Source organism: Malurus melanocephalus, unplaced genomic scaffold (genome assembly GCF_030028575.1).
Source record: "Malurus melanocephalus ecotype Western Australia unplaced genomic scaffold, MMel_1.1 scaffold_97, whole genome shotgun sequence".
Taxonomy (NCBI): Eukaryota; Metazoa; Chordata; class Aves; order Passeriformes; family Maluridae; genus Malurus; species Malurus melanocephalus.
This window is the reverse complement of record NW_026623329.1, coordinates 259,901-268,076: the sequence shown is the minus strand read 5'-3', so window position 1 is coordinate 268,076 and position 8,176 is coordinate 259,901.

The following is an 8,176-nucleotide window of genomic DNA, read 5'->3' as shown; positions in this document are numbered from 1 at the left end:
CTGAACCACTGCCMAAGTCTTGTTTTAAGGCACAGCCTTGCCCTGGATTCATTATCCAGGAGAATCCAACTCTTGTCTTCTGACAGCTGTTTTTGGGACTGGGACATCCATCCCTTCACATCCTTAAAACARAAATTGCTCTCACCCAATAATCAGGGAAGAAGATACAAAATATTCGCTGGAAAAGCAGGTTGAGTGAATCAAGGTGCTTCGGTGTTGATGCATTTGCTGCTGCACCTCCTTTGGATTTAGAATTTCAGYTGTGTTTTTCTATGGAATAAGGATTCATGAATTATCTTTSTAAAGGAGTAATGTTGTCTGTCAGAGATTGTCTGAATAAAACATCTCTCAGCTCCTTTATCCAACCCAGAAGACAGAAAACAACACATCYTCCAAGGATCSTTTYTGTGATGTTGTTCTAACTCACAACCTCTTGCTCAGAGCTCRGATTTCTCAGGGTGACAGTCACAACTAACAATAATTATTGTGCTTGGAGTGCTTGGAGATCTTCCAAGAACAGATCAGAAMAGGCTGGAGCCCATGGAAATACCATCCAAGAGTAATAATTTATTGTCTATGTGGTTTCTGACCAATGAGGGCCTAGAGCAGTCTCTTGTTGGCAGAGCCACGAAGATGCACAGACTTCAGGTGAATTTTTTTTTAAAGAAATGATGAGAAGAAATAAGGGAGTTGACTCTTAAAAGCTCAGGAGATCCTTGGTATGTGGTCCTTGAGTTTAGTAGTAAAACTCTCAAAACTGGCCCTCTGTGCTTGAGGAACCCCAACCAGGCTGTAACATCCTTGCAAAGAACTGGCACAGCAAAATTAAGATTTCAGAAACCCTTTCTGTTATCCAAGGACACCAGTAGGTAAAAAAAAAAAAATCTCATACTTGCTTTCCCCAAAGGCAAACTAGATGCCATTCCCAAGCTGCCTATGGAGTTTTGTTCAAAACCCCCCATTTTGTGGGGAAAAGTCAGATATTTTGGTATCAAACCTCCAGACCTCCTCCCCAGGATGACTTTCCTCCTCTGCTGAGAGTGCGTCAAAGTCTRTCACCATCTCCTGGGTGTTTGTTTCTCTTCCACATTTGGGTGGCATCTCCCAGCAYGGTGACAGCTGTCTGGATGCTAAAAACACCTCTTCCCCCGTGGCTTCTCTCCCTGGAGATTGGCAGCAGCCAGGAAAGATTAGGAACAAAGTCTGGCTTGTTTTCAGCCCGACTCTGTAAGGACACGGCTCATCTGCTCGTGGCTTTGTGCACCAGCAGGTGACAACACGGAGCCACTGCTTTGGGTTCGTTTGGGAAGGAATTTGGGAAGTCCCCACGGATTTCAGAAAACAGATTTCTGAGTGGAAAAGGTTCTGTTGAAGCTTTCACTGGGACTGAAGTCTTCTTTTTAAGGATTCAGAAGGTCTGTGAGGGTGAACAACATCAAACCACGTTGGTATTCAGCTCATGGTGAGCCCATTCCCAGGAATCCCCACTTTGGATCAATGTTCCTCACCTGGAGCAGTGGCACATCCCTCTGCAAGCATCTCCCATCCCTGCTGGCTCCCAGCCACCCTCTGGAATCCTGCCACTGCCCAGGGCATGGTTTCGACTGGCAGAATTCCACCCGCCCCCGGGATTTCACTGAGGCAAAGCCTTGAGCCCCAGCCCATGTTTGTGCCTCGTCCAGGGAGGCTAGGGAGCAGCCAAGGAATGTGTGGAGCAGCAGGGCTCAGAGAAGGGGCAGAGCTTCTCCCAAGCATCCCAAACTTTTCATCCTGCTCCTCTGGTGGGATTCTGGGGAGTGTCCTGTGCAAGGCCAGGAKTTGGACTCGATGATCCGTGTGGATCCTTTCTGATTCAGGTTATTCTGTGATTCTGGGACTTTTACTACTAAACTCAAGGACCACGTACCAAGGATCTCCTGAGCTTCTAAGAGTCAACTCCCTTATTTCTTCTCATAATTTCTTAAAAAAAATAAAAATTCACCTGAAGTCTGTGCATCTTCATGGCTCTGCCAACAAGAGGCTGCTCCAGGCCCTCATTGGTCAGAAACCACATGGAGAATAAATTATTGCTCTTGGATGGTATTTCCATGGGCTCCAGCCTKTTCTGATCTGTTCTTGGAAGATCTCCAAGCACTCCAAGCACAATAATTATTGTTAGTTGTGACTGTCACCCTGAGAAATCTGAGCTCTGAGCAAGAGGTTGTGAGTTAGAACAACATCACAAAAAGGATCCTTGGAGGATGTGTTGTTTTCTGTCTTCTGGGTTGGATAAAGGAGCTGAGAGATRTTTTATTCAGACAATCTCTGACAGACAATATTACTCCTTTACTAAGATAATTCATGAATCCTTATTCCATAGAAAAAACACAGCTGAGATTCCCACTAGTGTTGTCTCTCTTTTATGGAATAAAATGTAATTTCTGGCAAGAGGCTGCTTTGGTGAGCCACGAGGTCACTGGAAAAGAAATATCAGATGTGTAGAGTCAAGCCCTGACTTTCTGCTCAGGAGACAATCATTTGGTCACACAAGGTCATCTGAAACCTACAGAAAAWTCTGTGTCTCATGAGAAATGGCAGCAAAGTAAAAATGGATCTTCACACATGGAATTTTCTTTTTTTCTGGAAAAGTCTCTGAGGGAGAGAAGAGAAAAAAGGGAAAAGGGAACAGAGAAAAGAAGGAGAAAAGGAGAAAAGAAGAGGAGAGGAGAGATTTCCGCTGGAAGTTACCTACAATTACCATCTAAGCCAGCTGTCAAATCAAATTTATGGATAGATCAAAAGTTAAACCTGTTATAAATGCCATTTTCCAAGTATTTCCTTAGGCACTGACCGATTTGGGGCACCTCTGAGACCTCTCTGAGAAGTCTTTTCCAATGTTTGACCCCCTCTCTGTGAAGAAATCCCTCCTAATTTCTGGTCTGAGCGGAGAAGTTCAGCTCCTCCTTTTTCTTTCATCTTTTATTCAGTGTCATTTCTCCACTTGCCATGATTCCATGGACTTTTCCAAGCTTTAGAGCTCAACTATCCCCTACCCCACAAGCAGACAGATGGGTCCCCCACTCCAAACTACTCAGGGAAGGTCTGTTCAGGCTGGGAATTCCAAGGGCCTGAAGATGGATGGATGGATGGATGGATGGATGGATGGATGGATGGATGGATGGATGGATGGATGGATGGATGGATGGATGGATGGATGGATGGATGGATNGATGGATGGATGGATGGATGGATGGATGGATGGATGGATGGATGGATGGATGGATGGATGGATGGATGGATGGATGGATGGATGGATGGATGGATAAAAGGATGGACAGATGGAGCTGTGTTCTGGTTTCTCCCTCACTGCTCAACAACCTCATTAATTTTGGCAGCCTCTTGCCAGCCCTGGAGGCCACGGAGCAGTTAATGGGTTTTATGGAATCCTGTAATCATCCAGACTCTGAAATAACGTGACAATTTTATTTATTCATTAAGGATTCTGTGCACCTGAGATTAATGAGCCTTTTAGGAGTTTTTAGGAGCTGACCACAACCCCTCAGATTTTTGCAGCTGGATGAGTTCCAAGATCCTTATGCTTTGTTTTTGGGGACAAAGAGTGACAAAGTCACCTTTTCCCGGCACTCAGGTAGAAATAACCCCAGGAAACGTCTCTGCTGTGTCCTGGGTGCACCCAATCCCAGGGGAATGAGCATCCCACAGGGATGGGTGGCAGCAGGGCCCTCTCTGCAGCCCAGGCAGGTCCAGCTCAGAGTGGGATCATCTTTTTCCTGATCACAGGAGGAGAAATGAGGCAGAACCATTTCTTTTCCTCATTTTATAGCATTGGTTTTCCCCTGGAAACTCAATGCTCAATCCCTGGGCTGTACCCTGATATCCTACAGGTCTGGAAAAATGCATGGAATGAATCCCCACTGGAGTAAACAGCTTTTTAAGCAAAGCAGGCCCATGACACMCCTGAGCTGTTGAAATGCAGCACTGTTATTTCCAATGTTGTTTTAATTCCTCACAAGATTTTATCCCRCTCTATTTTTGGGATCTAGATGTAGGTTTTCCTTATAAATAGCTGCATATTCTAATTCTGGCTGATAACTGGGACAAGGATGCACTGGGCATCCAGACCTTGATTTTGGAGGTGGAGAATGCAACATTTCCAGCCAAGCTTTCTGTGAGATCCTCCTCTCAGGAAAGCTCTGCACCTGGAAAGTGCCCTGCATTCCCTGGATGCAATCGAATGGGAGCACTGGGAAGAGCTCATTGCCAAGTTAACAAATCATTGGAACAAGGCTTTGAAGCTCTACAGCAACTTTTCCTCTGAGGAGCTCAGAGCCTGAATTTAGACACAAAAACTTCGCCATCAAAGCTGGCTGATAAATATTTCTCTCATTTTATAGTCAAGGAAGCCGTGCCATAAACCTGGGACTCGTCATGTGTGACACTGAACCAAAGCCCTTTGCAAAAATTCATGGAATAAAAAACTCTGTGGGGTTTGTGAAGAGATTTAAATGATTAATTAGACCACAAAAAAAAATCAGGTTGTAAACATGTCCCAGCAAAGAGAAAGAATTCTGTTTGAAAGATTTGGATTGGATTTTAAGAAGGAATTTTTTCCTGGAAGGGTGGGGAGGCCCTGGCACAGGTTGCCCAGAGAAGCTGTGGCTGCCCCTGGATCCCTGGAATTTTTCCAGGACAGGCTGGATGGAGCTTGGAGCAASCTGGGATAGTGGAAGGTGTCCCTGCCCAGAAACTGGATGGGTTTGAAGATCTCTTTCGACCCAAACCATCCTTTTACTSCATGAAATATTCTTCATCCATGAATAAGGGAGAMCTGTGAAGGATAGCTCAGTTCCCTGTCCACCTTCATCTTACTGCAGTCTAAGAAAAGTTGATAAAACTCTGTAATTCACCAGAAATGGTCCTTGGAATGACACTTTCATCGACATTTTGGGAAGAGCAGCTGAATTCTCTCCCAAACCAGCACAGGGAACTGGACCACAGATTCCAGAGCTGCCTTCCGACCTCATGTGTAATTCCAGATCTGGATYTGTATCAGAAGGCAACTCCTTTTATTTCTGTTTTACCCCAAAACATCTCCCATCAGACCTCAGCTCCTGCCACATCCATCTGCATATCTTCCCAAACATCTGCAAGAGTTTCAATCCTCCCTTGGATCCCTGTGCTGGGTCCAAGYCCTTCCCAGTTTGTTTGCAAAGGGGATGGTGGGGTTGCCATAGGGAGAAGAGATTTGCAAATCCATAACCACGGCCCTGGTGACACAGCCCTGCCCTCAAGGGCCTGAGTCACATTGGCATATACTTGAAGCCAAAAATAATCTCCTTATACAACCAGCAATGAAGGAAGTCATCCATGTTTGTTTTTAAAATCAATTTTGAAAAGAAATTGCAGGATTTTGCAGATTCACATTTCTGCTTCCTGATCTAAGCACGTGCACAGCTCTGCTTGCAAACTGGGATGCTCGCTCTGGTACAAAYATCCAGAGGTTTTGTCCCAGGAAAGTGAGGTAAGGTAGCACTGGATAAACAGGCTGGGAGAGCTGGGGGTGTTCACCTGGAGAAGGGAAAGCTCCAGGGAGACCTCAGAGCCCCTTKCAGTGCCTAAAGGGGCTACAGGAGAGCTGGAGAGGGACTTGGGACAAGGGATGGAGGGACAGGACACAGGGAATGGCTTCCCACTGCCAGAGGGCAGGGATAGATGGGATATTGGGAAGGAATTCTTCCCTGGGAGGGTGGTGAGGGACTGGCAGAGGTTGCCCAGAGAAGCTGTGGCTGCCCCATCCCTGGAAATGTTCAAGGTCAGGATGAACGAGGTTTTGAACAACCTGGGATAGTGGGAGATGTCCCTGTCCCAGGGAATTAGAGGGATGCRCATTCAGAGGAACAACTTAAGCACTGCTGAAATTCAGACTTCACGTTTTCAACATCAGCAGCAGCAAAGAGGGGTTTTATGCAGGGACATAAAAGAAAACCTCGGTGCCTCCTCTCTGGGATGTCACTGAAGGGCTCTAAAATCCCAGCAGGAAATCACAACCGCCTTGGCCTCTTGGAACATTTTCTCCAAGGAAGAATTAACAAACACAGTGGAGGGATTCTATCCTGTGAGGATTGGAAGCATGACACAGATCCCACACAGATCCCACATAGATCCCACACAGACCCAACACAGACCCAACACAGATCCCACACAGACCCAACACAGATCCCTGTTTCTCATGCCAGTCCAGAGCCAGCAGTGAAATGCTCCGGCAGGGCTGTTTGCTGATTCTCAGATTCCAGAGCTGTATCCTGCAGTCACCAAGCTGGATTTTACCTGGAGGGCTTCCACGAGGGAATTCACCTGCCTTTGCCTCTGGGGAAAGGGAGAAAGCAAAACACATTGAGAGAAATATTGCAGGGAGCTTATCTCTGTGGATGGGGAGGTTGTGTTTATCCAAAATCCTGCCTGATTCCTACTGCTCCCGAGGGAATCTGCTCAGACAGCTCCAGGCCCTTGGGAAAGGCTCTCAGGGCTGGTAGATGAAGCAACAAACCACAGCCAGGTTGTTCTATAAAAAATTAATGCCTGAGCTGAGCTCAGAGGAAAACACAGATCGCTTCATTTTTTCCCATTAACAAAAAATKAGGTGGCACTCATCCCAGCTCCATACAACTATCAGGAAGGTGTAGGATGGATGATGCTCCAAAGCCAGCCTGACCAAGGAAAGTCCAGCCTCATTTCCTCAGACAGCTTTTGGACAAGTTTTCCATCTCTACCTGAAGTTCTCCTTGCCATGTGTGAAACATGAGCTGCTGTTCTCTCCCAAAATTTCAAAGACGGTCTAGAAAAGATTGAGCCAAACTCTTCCAAAGATTTATGGTGGAAGGACAAGAGGCNTTATGGTGGAAGGACAAGAGGCAAATCCAAGGGATTGGAGAGCTTGGGAGAAAAAAAAAAAAAAAAAAAAAAAGGAGCAAAAGACTCATTCCTAAATAAATACAGGGAAATCTCCAGGGAGAGCTTCAAACAGTCCCCAGGAGTGAGGAGGATCTGAAAAAACAGATGGGTCTTGAGGTCAACTGGATGAGGAGGGAATGAAACTTCAGCAAAAATGAACCCAAAAAAATCTTTCTGTGGCTCTTGGGGGGAAAAAAATAATCAGAGACATTTCCAGGAGCGGGAAGGTGAGGACAGTTTCACACCAGGTGGAACAGAGCTAATGTATTAATACATTAATTTTAGTATCAGAAAAGGTACAAATCACTGAGAGGTTTGGATTGATATTTAACCACGAAGCATCACCTGTGGTTGGAGAGCTCCRCTTTGTTCTGGAGGGAGCAACTCCAAAGCCTCACCCACACAGATTTTCTGCCTTTCAGAGCAGATCTCTCCCCAGAGCTGTGATCCCTGCCAGGAACAGCTGGAATGTGGGAAACATGCTGCCRAACTGGCCAGAGATCAAAGGGGTGAGGCAGCCGTGGCCAATGAAAGGAGGGGAGGATCAGCTCCTCCGCGTGCGGCTCCTCAAAGCGATGACGGCTACGGAGCCGCGCCATTCAATCACGGAGGGGTGGCTGCAATCAGCCGTGTCTGATGATTTTTGGAGGGTGGGGACCTCAAAAAATCTCAGCGATTCAAGAAAATCATCAATAGGAAGGTTGAAGGGCACTGAACAATTTCACCGCTTGCCGCAAATTAAATTGCAGGACAGTGTTGGGATTTCCCGGTTTTCTCCCAGGTGGCACCTTTTGAGTCAACCCCCTTGGCTCCAGGATTTGTGGCATTGGCAGAGCTGGAGAAATCCCCACCAAAGAGGCTCAGAGTTTCATGGAATCATGGAATGSTTTGAGTTGGAAGAGATCTTCAAGATTATCTCATTCCAAACCCTGYCMTGGGTARGGACACCTCCCACTATCGCAGGGTGCTCCAAACCACATCCAACCTGRCCTTGGACACTTCCAGGGATGGGGCAGCCACAGCTTCTCTGKGTTGTTTGTGCCAGGGCTTCACCATCCTCCCAGGGAAGAATTTTTTCCTAGTTTATATTCCTTGTAGAATGCCTGGAAATATTGGTGTTTGTGTTCCAACTATCCCAGGGGTTTGTTTTCCAACTATCCCATCATGATTTACAGGGAGCTCAGGTTGGAAAGGGAACCTCAGAATGTTCCTAATCCAAATTCCT